The following is a 14,110-nucleotide window of genomic DNA, read 5'->3' as shown; positions in this document are numbered from 1 at the left end:
CCTCCAAGCCCTGGTAAGCTGTCAAAGGGCTGAAGTTAGCAGGGTGTGTGACAAGATCCAGTGGGTGTTCCAGAAAACCTGCTTGGGTTGTATGTGGGAAACGAATAGGAAGGAGTTCAATTAAGTGATGCTTGTCCCCAGAGAAGATGAGAGGAGCCCTGATTAACAGCACGGGGGTCCGAACGGAGAGAAGCGAGTAGACGGCGGAGATATGTGGGATCAGAAGCAGGTCTAAGGACAGGGAGCTGTCAGGGAGCCTCTTAGGTTTCTCACTTGCTGGAACTAAATGAACAGGGGTGTCATTCATGGAAACGGGGTGTGGCAGGAAGTGGTAAGTGAACCCCAGGATCTCTTTTCTCCTTCCTCCGGTGACTGCATCGAGTCCCGTACGGGCCACTTCAGGCCCCCTCGGCCCCTCTCCCTTTGCCTCCAGCTCTGCCAGGGCTCTGAAGGGGCTGCAGGCACCGCTGGCGGGACGGACCGGCGGACGGGCGGACGGGCGGACCGGCGGGCGGACGGGCGGACGGGCGGACCGGCGGGCGGACGGGCGGGCGAACCCGCTGACGGACCAGCGGCCGGATGGACGGGCGGACCGGCGGACGGATGGACGGGCGGACCGGAGGACGGACGGGCGGACGGGTGGACCCGCTGACGGACCGGTGGACGGACGGACGGGCGGACCGGCGGACCGGCGGACGGCTCCGACCGCCGGCGCAGACCACGCCTCCTCCCCGCCCACGCTGGGGCTTCCTGTTGACATGGCCGCTGCCTGGCGTCCTCGAATTCCGAGGCAGAACAACAAAAGGGTGAGCACCCCAGGGGACCAACTGGTGACCCTGGGAGACAGAAGCCAGAGGAAAAATTCTTCCGGCATTCTCTCCCAGAGGGCTGGTCTGCGCAGGAAGTTTACATAACTCAGAGTAGTCTCGCTCCATGTGGGCCAGTTCATAATGTGCCTCGTCCTCTTAACGTTCCCTTCTTCCTGCCTCACGCTTCTTATTACTTACTTCTATCCCTTATTAGAATTGAATAGGGTAAGTGATATTCTATCACTTATTACTGACTTCTACTTCTATCTTATTACGTACTTCTGTCTTCTCTCTGGGGTTTTATTCCCTAATAAAATTTATTAAGACCGCAGAACTCCCCTGCCTCAGACCTTTCTCCTAGGGGACCTCAGTCTAGGCGGTAATCAGTTCAGTCACTTAGTCGTGTCTGACTCTTTGCGACTCCATGAATCGCAGCACGCCGGGCCTCCCTGTCCAGCAGCAACTCCCGGAGTTTACTCAAACTCATGTCCATCGAGTCGGTGATGCCATCCAACCATCTCATCCTCTGTCGTCCCCTTCTCCTCCTGCCCCCAATCCCTCCCAGCATCAGGGTCTTTTCCAATGAGTCAACTCTTCTCATGAGGTGGCCAAAGTATTGGAGTTTCACCTTCAGCATCAGTCCTTCCAATGAACCCCCAGGACTGATCTCCTTTAGGATGGACTGGCTGGATCTCCTTGCAGTCCAAGGGACTCTCAAGCGTCTTTCCAACACCACAGTTCAAAAGCATCAGTTCTTCGGTGCTCAGCTTTCCTCACGCGGTAATATAACCCCGCAAACTGTAACTGGGGACGCAGCTGCAAGACTCGAGCTGGGGCGCCCAGGCTCCCCCGCTTCAGCCCGCTCCCAAGCTGCAGCCTCCGGATGCATCCATGGGACAGAAGCAGACTGTGAAAGGCTTTTTCTGGGTCATATCCTTTTTTATTAATATTTTTATGGGAGTATAGTTGCTTTACAAAGTAGTTTTATTTTCATTGTACAGGAAAGTCAGTCAGCCGGATGCACACACAGATCCCCTCCCTCTTGGGTCGCCGCAGAGCCCTGAGTAGGGTGGCCCCTGTTATCCGGTAGGTTCTCACCAGTCATCTGTTTTATTTATAGTAGCGTACATGTGGGATTCCCTGGTGGCTCAGAGGGTAAAGCGTCTGCCTACAATGAGGGAGAGCCGGGTTCAGTCCCTCGGTGGGGAAGATGTCCTGGAGAAGGAAATGGCAATCCACTCCAGTACTCTTGCCTGGAGAATCCCATGGACGGAGGAGCCTGGCGGGCTACAGTCCACGGGGTCGCAAGAGTTGGACATGACTGAGCGACTTCACAGCATATATATGTCAGTCCCAGCCTCCTAATTCATCCCACCCCGTCTTCTGCCCTTGGCGTCCACACGTTTGTTCTCTGTGTCTGTCTCTATTTCCGCATCTTTTAAGAAGGAAATTGGCAACTCTTCACTTTCTTCCCCCTCCCCCCGCCCTTGGTCTGGCACAGGATGGCCCAGGTGAGTCAGCTTTGCCCGGGTGGAGGAAGACAACATCTTCGGGAGTGGGAAGCAGCTGGGCCGCTCCTGGAGGAGAGCTGAGCCGCCCTCCTGCCACTCCGTCCCACAGCTCGACGTGCACCATAACCCGCAGGTAGGACAGAGAGGAGGAAGGCCAGGTCTGCGGGAGGCCCACGAGTCCAGCTTCAGATGGTCTATATTTGAGTAGCCTTTGAGAGATCCAAGTGAAATGGCAGCTGATCAGTCAGACATGAGTCTGGAACTCAGAAAGTAGGTTTCGACTGCAAATATGAGTTTGTAAGTCATCTCCCTCTCTCGTGTGGCTGGTAATTAAAGTTTAAAGGCATCCAAGGCGCAGGGAGAAGAGAAGGGAGCCTGTGGCAGGCAGCTGCGAGGATGGCCCCGGTATAATCTCCACCTCCCGGTAAAGAGCCTGTCAGTGCCGGAGACATAAGAGACACGGGTTCAATCCCTGGGTCAGGAAGATCACCTGGAGGAGGGCATGGCAACCCACTTCGGTATCCCTGCCTGGAGAAGCCCATGGACAGCAGAGCCTGGTGGGCTACAGTCCATAGCATCACAGACATGACTGAGGTGACTTAGCATGCAAACAGTATCTCTTAAATGTGGGCTGGAGCTACTGACTTGCTTCTAAAAAGCAAAGTATAGTAAAAGTGATGGGTTGTCATTGCCAAGGTTAGATTACAAAGTCTGGCTTCCAGCTTGGCTGTCCTTTCCTCCACTCACTTGCCCTGAGGGATGCCCACCATGGTGCAAGCTGCCCTATAGATGGACCCCACGGCAAGGACCCAGGGAGACCTCTGACCGACAGCCGATGGGAGCCTGACACCCTCCGTCCAACATCCTGTGAAAAACGACTCCTGCCAATAACCACGTGGAGGAGACTGAAAGCAGCTTCTGTGGTCTTGGTGGAGATTTCGGGTGATGACTCAGCTCCAGGCAACATCTTCACGGCTGGTGAGACTCCTGCCAGGAGACACCTAGCTGTACAAGAGCCAGACTCCTGACCCAGAGAAACGGATCATGAAAGCCTGCTTTCTACGCTGCTAAGTTTGAGGTTCCTTTGTTTCTCAGCAACTGAAAATTAAGGCAGAGTCCAGGCCAGGGCCTTGAGGACCCCTCTCAGCGGCTAGCAGAGAGGAACGCACCTGCAGAGGAGGGAAAGGAGGTGGTCCAGGTGGGTGTCCAGTCACCGCGTCCAGGAGCAGAGGACAGTTCAAGGAGGAGGGGACAGGTGATGGTGGTGGGATGCTGCTGACAGATGGACTAAGATGAGAGAAAAATACCTGACGGACACGGAGACGTGGAAATCCCTGCTGACCTTAGAAATAAGCCGCTCCTTCAGGACAAATGGGCATGGAAAACCTGTTTAAAGTCGCTGAGGAGAAGGTTGGAAATGTCCAGAACTTTTACTAGAACTTTGGCGGGGAAAGCAAAAAGAATCAGAGCAGCGATTGGAGCCAGATGGAACTTTTTTTCTTCAATGGCAAAAACTTGAGTTTAAAAGCCAGTGGGGACTTCCAGATTACAGGGTGAGGGGTTCCGCCTGCCCCCCAGGAAACAAGCTTAACTAATGACTTACTAAACCCAGCCACTTCCAGTCACCGGGAGTCGTCCTACAGGACAGCAAGTGAAGAAACAGCTATTCAAGAGCTAAGTCTCATGGAGAACAGTAAGCATCTGTGAAACCTGAACTGTAACACATTCCCTCTCTCCACATCTCAACAAAACAACGGCAGCTGTGCTTAAAACATGAGCCTTCCTACCCCCTTAGTTCCCAGTCAAGGTGTAAACTGTTTCACTGTGAAAGGCAAACTGTCGTTTCTCGTTTCCCCAAACTCCCAAGTTGCAAAAGCGAAACTCCTGGCCTATGCAATTGTGCTAAATCACTTCAGTCATCTGACTCTGCGAGCCCATGGACTGTAGCCCACCAGGCTCCTCTGTCCATGGGATTCTCCAGGCAAGAATACTGGCGTGGGTTGCCTTGCTCTCCTCCGGGAGATGCATGACCTAGGGATGACCCAGGCATTTCCTGTGACTCCTGCACTTCAGGCAGATTCTTTCCCACTGAGCCACTCTTGGCAAAGGCAACCAAGATATGAGGGCGCACTTACCCCCACCAAGTCTTCATCATGATCGGAGAGAGGCTCCATGCCAGGCATTGCCAGCCAAGAAGAGGGGGACCCTGACTGCCCTCACCCGAGTTCATGTCAAGAGAGGCAAGCGGAGGACTTCCCTGGTGGTGGAGTGGATAAGAATCCACCTGCCAATTCGGGGTCATAGGTTCGATCCCTGGTCTGGGAACATTCTGCATTCCACAGAGCCACTAAGCTTGTGTACCACAACTACCGAGCCTTCGCTCTAGAGCCTCCAAGCCACAGCGACAGAGCCCACGTACCGAGATGACTGGACCCTGAGTGCCCCAGAGCCTGTGCTCTGCAACAAGAGAAGCCGCCTCAATGAGAGGCCTGTGCACTGCAACTAGAGAGTGGTCCCCGCTCCCCACACCTGGAGAAAAAGCAGCAGCGGAACCAAAAACCAGCAGAGCCAAAAAGTTAATAAATAAACTTACATGGAAAAAAGAAAGGTGAGCTGAGAAGACTTGAGACCACCCTCTCTGCTCAGTGCCCTGCTCATAAATCAGGAGTGTCCTCTGAAAAAGTGGACCACGGTCCGTGCCCCCAGCTCTGGAGAAAGACTTCAGAGATTTCACCCCAGAGGAAAGGCAGTAAGAAATGGAGAGCTCCATAAAGACAGACAGCACTGACATTTATTTCAGTGGGTAGAATACAGCCTCCACGAATAAACCCTCACATGTACAGTCAATTGATTTTTGGCAAGCATGCCAAGACAATTCAATGGAGAAAGAAAAACCTTTTCAACAAATAGTGCTAGAGAATGGTATAAAGGAATGCTGTTGAATCCTTATCTTAGGCCATATAGAAAATTAACTCACAGCGGTGTGTGCGCATGAGTGCGCAGTTGCTTCAGTTGTGTCCACCTCTTTGTGACTCCAGGGATGGCAGCCCACCAGGCTCCTCTGTCCATGGGATTTTCCAGGCAAGAATACTGGAATGGGTTTGCCAATTCCTCCTCCTGGGGATCTTCCCAACCCAGGGGTTAAATTCCCACCTCCTGCATCTCCTACATTGGCACAAGGAGTCTTTACCACTGAGCCACCGGGAAGCCAACTCACCAGGGGCCAAGATCTAAATCTAAGAGCTAAATCTGTGACGCTGTTCATAGGAAGCATAGGAGTAAATCTCATGACCTTGGATTAGGCAGCAGTTTCTTAATATGACACCAAAGCACAGACTGCAACATCAACAAAGCCTCAAAATGGGTAAATTGGGCTTCATGCAAAATTAAAAACTTCTTTGCATGTTTTTATCCATTAAAAAAAAAACAAACCCACCATCAAGAAAGCAAAAAGACAACCCCTAGAACAGGAGAAAATGTTTGTAGTCATATTGCCAATAAGAGGCTTGTATCTAGAATATAATAAAAGAACTGTTACAACTCAATAATGGAAAGATAAATGACCCAATTAAAAACTGGCAAAGGATCTTCACAGGCATTTTTCCAAAGAAGATATAGAAATGGCCAATAACCACATGAAAAGATAATCAACCTCATTATCCATCAAGAAAATGCAAAGCAAAACCACAATGAGATACCATTTCACACTCACAAGGATGGCTGTAATCACAAAGGGAGATGATGATAAGTGTTGGCAAAGATGTAGAGAAATTGAAAACCTCACGCACTGCTGGTGGGAATGTAAAATAATGCAGCCACTTTGGAAAACTATCTGGCACTTCCTCAAAATGTTAACGATAGAGTTACCACGTGCGTGTGTGCTAAGTTGCTTCAGTTGTGTCCGACTTTGTGACTCTGTGGACTGTGGCCTACCAGGCTCCTCTGGGATTCTCCAGGCAAGAATACCAGAGTGGGTTACCATTCCCTTCTCTAGGGGATCTTCCCAACCCAGGGATTGAACCTGTGCCTGCTGCATTGCAGGTAGATTCCTTATGGCTATGACCAGAGAAGGCCTAGAGTTACCATCAGTTCAGTTCAGTTCAATCACAGTCGTGTCCGAATCTTTGCAACCCCATGAACCCCAGCACGCCAGGCCTCCCCATCCATCACCAACTCCCAGAGTTTACTCAGACTCATGTGCATCGAGTCAGTGATGCCATCCAGCCATCTCATCCTCTGTCGTCCCCTTCTCTTCCTGCCTTCAATCTTTCCCAGCATCAGGGTCTTTTCCATTGCGTCAACTCTCCGTGTGATGTGGCCAAAGTACTGGAGTTTCAGCTTCAGCATCAGTTGGATCTCCTTGCAGTCCAAGGGACTCTCAAGAGTTTTCTCCAACACCATAGTTCAAAAGCATCAATTTTTCAGGGCTCAGCTTTCTTCACAGTCCAACATCCATACATGACCACTGGAAAAACCATAGCCTTGACTAAATGGACCTTTGTTGGCAAAGTAATGTCTCTGCTTTTTAATATGCTATCTAAGTTGGTCATGACTTTCCTTCCAAGTTACCATATGGCCCAGCAATTCCACTCCTCAGCATGTACCTGGCAGAAATGAAAATATATTTCCACACAAAAACACATACACAAATGTTCATTCAGGCATTATTCATAATGACCAAAAAGTCAAAACAACCGAAATACCCATCAAGTAAAATGTGGTATAGCCATACAGTGGAATATTATTTGGCAATTTTTTAATCATGAAGTATTAATACATGGCTTCCCTGGTAGCTCAACTAGTAAAGAACCTGCCTGCAATGCAGAAGACCCCGGTTCGATCCCTGGGTTGGGAAGACCCTGGAGGAGGGCATGGCAACCCACTCCAGTATTCTTGCCTGGAGAATCTTCATGGACAGAGGAGCCTGGCGGGCTGCAGGCCATGCACTTGCAAAGAGTCGGGCTCAACTGAGCAACTAAGCACAACGGTACCCAATACAAGAAGCTGATTGTTTAAAGCATCAAGAATGAAAGCTGGTTTTTACTACTCGGAAGAAGTCAGTAACGAAGAATCACAAGGTGTATGAGTCCATTTACTTAAAATGTCCAGAACAGGCAAATCTATAGAAACAAAGTATATCAGTGGTTGCCTAGGGCTGTGGGGCAGGGGAGGTGAAAAGGGAAATAATTGCTAATGGGTATGAGAGTTTTTTCAGGGTGATGAAATGTTCTAAAATTGGTTGCAGTGTTACTTTTCTGGATTTTGTGACTTTGTAGCATTTGCCATCTTTTTAAATTTTGTAATCTGTTGTGATTTGTTCCCATTCTAAATAGTCTCTTCTGTAAAATGAATTTCATCTGCAGAATCAGAAAAAATAAAAAAGTAAAACTGATCACTATGTTGTATAACAGGAAGAAATATACTGCTGTAGGTTGATCATACTTCAAAACCAATCAATGACCCAAATAAACAAAAGAACTCATCGAAAAAGAGATCAGACTCACATTTTTTCTATTTCTTTAATGTTGCATCAATATCTATATAAGATGATGGATATTCACTAAACTCTTACACCATATCTGCTGTAGTCAGTCACTCAGTCATGTCCAACTCTTTGTGACCCCATGGACTGTAGTCCACCCAGCTCTTCTGTCCATGGGATTCTCCAGGCAAGAGTACTGGAGTGGGTTGTCATGCCCTCCTCCAGGGGATCTTGCCAACCCAGGAATCAAACTGGGTTCTCCTGCTTTGCAGGTGGATTCTTTACCAGCTGAGCTACCAGGGAATACCTTACATTTATATAATGCTGTATGGCAATTATATCTCAGTTAAACTGGAACCAAACAAAATTTTTTTTAAGTTTCTTTAAAAAAACAACTGTAATGATGATTGCATAACTGAATACACTAAGAATTATTCAGTTGTACACTTAAATAGGTAAGTTGTATATGAATTATATATTTTTAAAACTTTTATTTTTTTAAGCTGTTATATGAAAAATAAAAGTCAATAGGAAGGATCCCGTTGAAAGAAAGTAAAACAGATGAAGGCAAAAAGGTTTAAAGATAATTAACGGGGGAATGGTCCAAGGCTGAGGCGGGAGGCTGGACCCTGGTTCCTCAGAGGGTTGGGGTGGATGCACACGTCGGGAGGTCAGAGGCTTGAGAAGACAGCTGCTCTCGTCGGTCAGGTGAACCATCGGGAGGTCAGAGTTTGAGAAGATGGCTGGTCTCGTCTGCCGGGTGAGCCATTGAGAGGTCTGAGTTTTGAGAAGATGGCCCTTCTCATCTGCGGGTGAGCCATTGGGAGGTCAGAGCTTTGAGAAGATGGCCGCTCTCATCTGCGGATGAGCTGTCAGGAGGTCAGAGCTTTGAGAAGATGGCAGCTCTTGTCTGTGGGTGAACTGTCGGGAGGTCAGAGGTTTGAGAAGATGGCCACTCTCATCTGCAGGTGAACCATCAGGAGGTCAGAGCTTTGAGAAAATGGCACCTCTCATCTGTGGGTGAACCGTCAGGAGGTCAGAGATTTGAGAAGATGGCCACTCTCATCTGCAGGTGAACCGTCAGGAGGTCAGAGATTTGAGAAGATGGCCACTCTCATCTGCAGGTGAACCATCAGGAGGTCAGAGCTTTGAGAAAATGGCACCTCTCATCTGTGGGTGAACCGTCAGGAGGTCAGAGATTTGAGAAGATGGCCACTCTCATCTGCGGGTGAGCCGTCAGGAGGTCAGAGCTTTGAGAAGATGGCCTCTCTCATCTGCGGATGAGCTGTCAGGAGGTCAGAGCTTTGAAAAGATGGCCCCTCTCATCTGTGGGTGAGCCGTTGGGAGGTCAGAGCTTTGAGAAGATGGCCGCTGTCATCTGCCCGGTGAACCATCAGGAGTTCAGAGCTTTGAGAAGATGGCAGCTCTCATCTGTGAGTGAACCGTCGGGAGGTCAGAGCTTTGAGAAAATGGCCCCTCTCATCTGCGGGTGAGCTGTCAGGAAGTCAGAGTTTTTAGAAGATGGCCCCTCTCATCTGCAGGTGAGCCGTCAGGAGGTCAGAGCTTTGAAAAAATGGCCCCTCTCATCTGCGGGTGAGCCGTTGGGAGGTCAGAGGTTTGAGAAGATGGCCCCTCTCATCTGCGGGTGAGCCGTCAGGAGGTCAGAGGTTTGAGAAGATGGCCCCTCTCATCTGCGGGTGAGCCGTCAGGAGGTCAGAGGTTTGAGAAGATGGCCCCTCTCATCTGCGGGTGAGCCGTCAGGAGGTCAGAGGTTTGAGAAGATGGCCCCTCTCATCTGCGGGTGAGCCGTCAGGAGGTCAGAGGTTTGAGAAGATGGCCCCTCTCATCTGCGGGTGAGCCGTCAGGAGGTCAGAGGTTTGAGAAGATGGCCCCTCTCATCTGAGGGTGAACCGTCGGGAGGTCAGAGCTTTGAGAAGGTGGCTGCTCTCATCTGAGGGTGAACCGTCGGGAGGTCAGAGCTTTGAGAAGGTGGCTGCTCTCATCTGCCAGTGAACCAGAAGACAGAGGCCTGAGGATGATGGAGAAGGTCAGAGCGCCGTCGTGGACGGGAGACATGGACTGCTGGGATGCCCGATTCCGCTTCCCTGCAGCTCGCTGTGGTCCTCACACAATTCGAGGGCTTCTCGAGCGCAGGCGCTTCTTAGGGGGTGGAGGGAAGTGGTGATCCGGCCAACGAGCCATGGACCAGCTTACTCAGGTCTGAGAAGCAGCGAGTGGGGAGGCGCCCAGAGGGGAGGAGGGATCAGAGTGGAAAGCAGAGACGGGACTCCCCTGATGGTCCAGCAACTCCGGCGCTGCACTTCCTGCGGGGAGAGCAGACACATGTATGTCCGTACGGCTGAATCCCTCCACTGGTCTCCTGAAACCATCACAGCACTGTTGGTCCGCTACACCCCAGTACAAAATGAACAGTTCAGAAAAGGAAAGACTGCACTTCCAGGGCAAGGGGTGAAGGTTCGATCTCTGATCGGGTAACTAAGCTCCCACATGCCGTGTGCCGAAGCCAAGAAATTAATGAAGCATTTTTAAAAGGAAGAAGGGGAGGAGAGGGAAGTGCTAGCCACCCGGAATGTTCTGAACCACGGGCACCCACACACAGGCCCAGCATCCTGGGCAGACACCCTGTCCCGCTGTGCAGCACGCACGCTGAAAGGAGCTCCACGCTTGGCCAGCGGCTTTACTGTCCCGGTCTTGAAATTCTTAATAATTTTTGAACAAGGGGTTCCGCATTTTCATTTTGCATTGCCTGCCCGCCCCGCCCCCCCAAATTATCCTACCCCCTAAAGAAAACTCAGCCATCCAGATTTGGGCCCAGAATGGCTACCCTAGTCTAAAAATGACTTCTGCATAGCTAGAGGGAAAGATTATAAAGCTTAGACTTAGGTTAACTCAAGAAAGAATCCTCTGATCAGACCACCTATCTCCCTACTATCTATGCATCTCCCTATCTCCCTAGCCTACTTACCCTTTACACAAAATTTCAGGGGGGGTCTGGGGTAATTTTGCTGTTCAGAAACATTTACTGCTGGCTTTCTGGGAAGGGAGAATTGTGCCTTCCCACCCCACTGCCATCTGGCTGGGTCACAGGGTTTGCTTTAGTCAAGGAAATGTGTCACTTCTAGGCAGAAGCTGTTAGACCCAGAATGTGGTTTGCCATGCATTACTTTTCTTCTATTATAAGAGTAGTAATGTGCCTAACATAGGGCTGCCCCATCAGCTGATTTTGGAGTGAAAAACCATTAAGGCATGCCACAGTGGCTTCCCGGGGGCTCTGGTGGTGAAGAACCTGCCTGTCAATGCAGGAGACGTAAGAGGCAGGGGTTCCATCCCTGGGTCAGGGAGAGCCCCTGGAGCAGGGCATGGCAACCCTCTCCAGTATTCTTGCCTGGAGAATCCCATGGACAGAGGAGCCTGGCGGGCTACAGTCCACAGCATCACACAAAGTCGGACACGGCTGAAGCAGCTTAACAGACAGTGCTATAGTGGGCACCCCAGGTGGCATTCGTGGTAAAGAACCTGCCTGACAATGCAGGAGACCTGGGTCTGATCCCTGGTTCGGGGCGATCCCCTGGAGGAGAGAATGGCAACCCTCTCCAGTATTCTTGCCTGGAGAATCCCATGGACAGAAGAGTCTGGTGGGCTACAGTCTGTGGGGTTGCAAAGAATCAGACACTCCTGAGCGTGCGAACACACACACACACACACACACACACAATGCTATGGTGACTGAAACTGTGAAGTGACCAAGAGATAAATCTCTGTTGCTCTAAGCCACTGGAATTCTAAGGTCATTTGTTACTACAACATAATCAATTTACCCACACTAACACAGAACAGCCTCTGTTTTCCAGGACCACATCAACTTAAAATCAGCAAATCTTGAGATCCTAGATGGCTTTTCTCTGACCTCTAGAACCTGACAGAACACATGTATTTGCTGAATTCATAGTTGGAGAATCCTGTTTCCTCAGCATAATACCCAGACTCCTCTGTCTGTATTCAGAACCCTCCACGATTTCTTTACAACTTTATCTCCCACTACCCCCAGAACAGCTAAGTTTGCTCATGCATCTCCACATGCTTTTCAATTTTTCATGCATTCATTCTTTTACCCAATATAGGAAATATAGGAAATAGTGGTACCCACTCTCTCCTGGGGATTGTGCTGAGTGCAGAAATGTTCACCAGTCCTGGTCTGCCTGCCCTGGTGATTCTCAGAGTCCCAGACTTTGGTCACATCACTTCTCTCTGCCCAGAGCATCGTTTCCACCCCTTACTGCTTATTTCAGCGGCTAACCATCCTTCCAGACACAACTCAGACCCTACGTCCTTCTGCTAACCTGCCCACTGCCCCACCTACTCCAGAGCACTCTGCCCCTCCTCTCAACTCTTGGCAGCAGTCACGTGCCCACAAAGCTTGGCAGTTAGTTACATCCTGCCTGGTGGTCTGTCTCTGTTGTGTTTTGCAGAGCTAGTTAAGTCTCATTATTAAAAGATTTGTGGGTTTTGTCTTGTCCTTAAACAGGCATGCAGAAACATCACGTTGCTTGCTAAAGACTCAAAGTCAAGCCTTAGTTATCTTACAAGACTTAAGTTCAACCAACTTTTGACCTAGAAACACGGCAGCCTGCTGTGGTTCGACCTGATCTAGTCTGAAACATAATCTGCTGGCTCTGGAGCAGAACATACGCGACCTGTCCGCACCAGGGTGCCACTCACGGCCTCTTCTGCTCTGGTCTGAAACCTGGAAGTCCCAGCTCGCTGTGACACCCACCTGCCTCAGAGAGTGTCGGTGGGTGTTAGGGGAGAGCTGGCTTCTGGAACATCAGCTTCTTTCAAGCTCCTGACCAAGCCCTGCCCTCTTATCTTGCACTAGGAATACTTCCCAAGATGCAGCAGAAAGAAAGGGAAAACCAAAAAGGAGGGTAAGATGCTGACCATATGCAGCGTGCAGGCGTTACGTGGAGGCATGCATGGTTACTGCTGCAGGACCACCTTTAGAAGTGAGTGTCCCGGGTTTTCCAGAGAAGAAAACAGGCTCAGAGACAGGAAGAGCCCGGTCCACGGCCACTCAGCAGCAAGACTAGAGCGTCCTTGTCTGTGACGTCCGTTCAGCCCATGTAACGGGCGTTCTCCGAGAGAATCTCCCCGTCTGCCATCATCTCCCCGACCCCTCACTACCTCCTTGCTTGGGTGCGGTCTCCGTCTCGCTGGTACAGAGCCAGGCCGCCCCCCTCCCCCCCAAGACCTTGAGCCTCGCCTCTCGCATCAGGGCAGGGAGGGCAGAGAAATGCTTCCACGGGGTTCCCAGGTCATCCCATGCAGCCTGGCGGACTTGGCACGACTGAGCCGGCAATGTGATGCTCCCGCAGGGCCGCTGAATAATCAGAAGCAGCGCGGCCTGAGTCTTAACCACTCTCATTTTAAAGATGATTATTCACAGTTATTTCAGCTAATTAAGCCTTGAGTGCCAGCCAGCTCGGCTTCCAACTCCAAAAGGGAGTGCAGGAGCGTGTCTTCAGCTCTTCTCTTGGGGGGGTGGGGGGTGGAGATGGAGGGTGGGGGGGTTGGGAAGCAGTCATAGCTGCTGGTTTGTGAGGACCAGGGGTGCGGGGGGCCAGGCACCTCCCCCAGCACCTCCCATCAGGGAGAAACAGGAGGTCTGGTCCCTCCCGCTGAAAATGGACCTTTGTCCTCTCTGGGGAGTGGACAGCCTGCCCCTATGGGTCCAGCAAGGAAGAGTCGGGACTGGCGGGAAGCCTGGGGTGAAAGCCAGGAGCAGTAGTCACAGCCTCAGCTACCGGGCTTAGCAGCCGTGAGAATCGGCAGAATCTCCTTGCTCTCACCGGCAGGCTGTCTGAAGTTCAGCTTTGGTGCATCAGTTAGGAGGCATTACAGCCTGCGTGCTGTGCCTATGCAGTGCAGTGCCCACGTGCCCACACGGCTTATAAGGGCTGTTTTCATTTTAATTAATTAAAATTAAATTAGGGGCTTCCCTGGTGGTCCAGTGGGTAAGAGTCCTCGCTTCCACTGTACCAGGTGTGGGTTCTGTCCCTGGTTGGGGAACTAAGATCCCAAAAGCCTAAAGAAAACAATTAGATTAAAATTTTAGTTTCTCTGTCACACTAGCTACTTGTAAGCGCTCAGGAGGACTGCTCTAGTGAACGGGGCAGGTTTGAGACATCTCCATCATCACAGAATGTTCTACTGGACAGCTCTGCCCTCTGATGAAAGGTATGAGCACCCACGTTTGAATCATGGATGCAAACTGCAGCACCATCTCTTAC

At 50.7% G+C, this 14,110-nt stretch overlaps 2 long non-coding RNA genes across 3 annotated transcripts in view; one reads left to right on the top strand and one right to left on the bottom strand.

Moving 5' to 3' along the window:
- Positions 1–730: 730 nt before the first annotated feature.
- On the top strand, positions 731–7,812 carry LOC139037056 (uncharacterized). The gene is made up of 2 exons (XR_011489842.1): positions 731–806; positions 1,811–7,812. It is a non-coding gene; the product is annotated as an uncharacterized lncRNA (long non-coding RNA).
- LOC139037055 (uncharacterized) overlaps positions 5,090–14,110 on the bottom strand; it is a 29,438-nt gene continuing 20,417 nt past the window's right edge. For both annotated transcript variants that reach the window (XR_011489840.1, XR_011489841.1), the window contains exon 4: positions 5,090–10,126. This is a non-coding gene — a long non-coding RNA (uncharacterized lncRNA). The remainder of the gene's footprint in view (positions 10,127–14,110) is intronic.

This window comes from Odocoileus virginianus, chromosome 10, assembly GCF_023699985.2.
Source record: "Odocoileus virginianus isolate 20LAN1187 ecotype Illinois chromosome 10, Ovbor_1.2, whole genome shotgun sequence".
NCBI lineage: Eukaryota > Metazoa > Chordata > Mammalia > Artiodactyla > Cervidae > Odocoileus > Odocoileus virginianus.
Note: the sequence above shows the minus strand (reverse complement) of the source record. Positions and strands in the feature narration are given on the sequence as shown.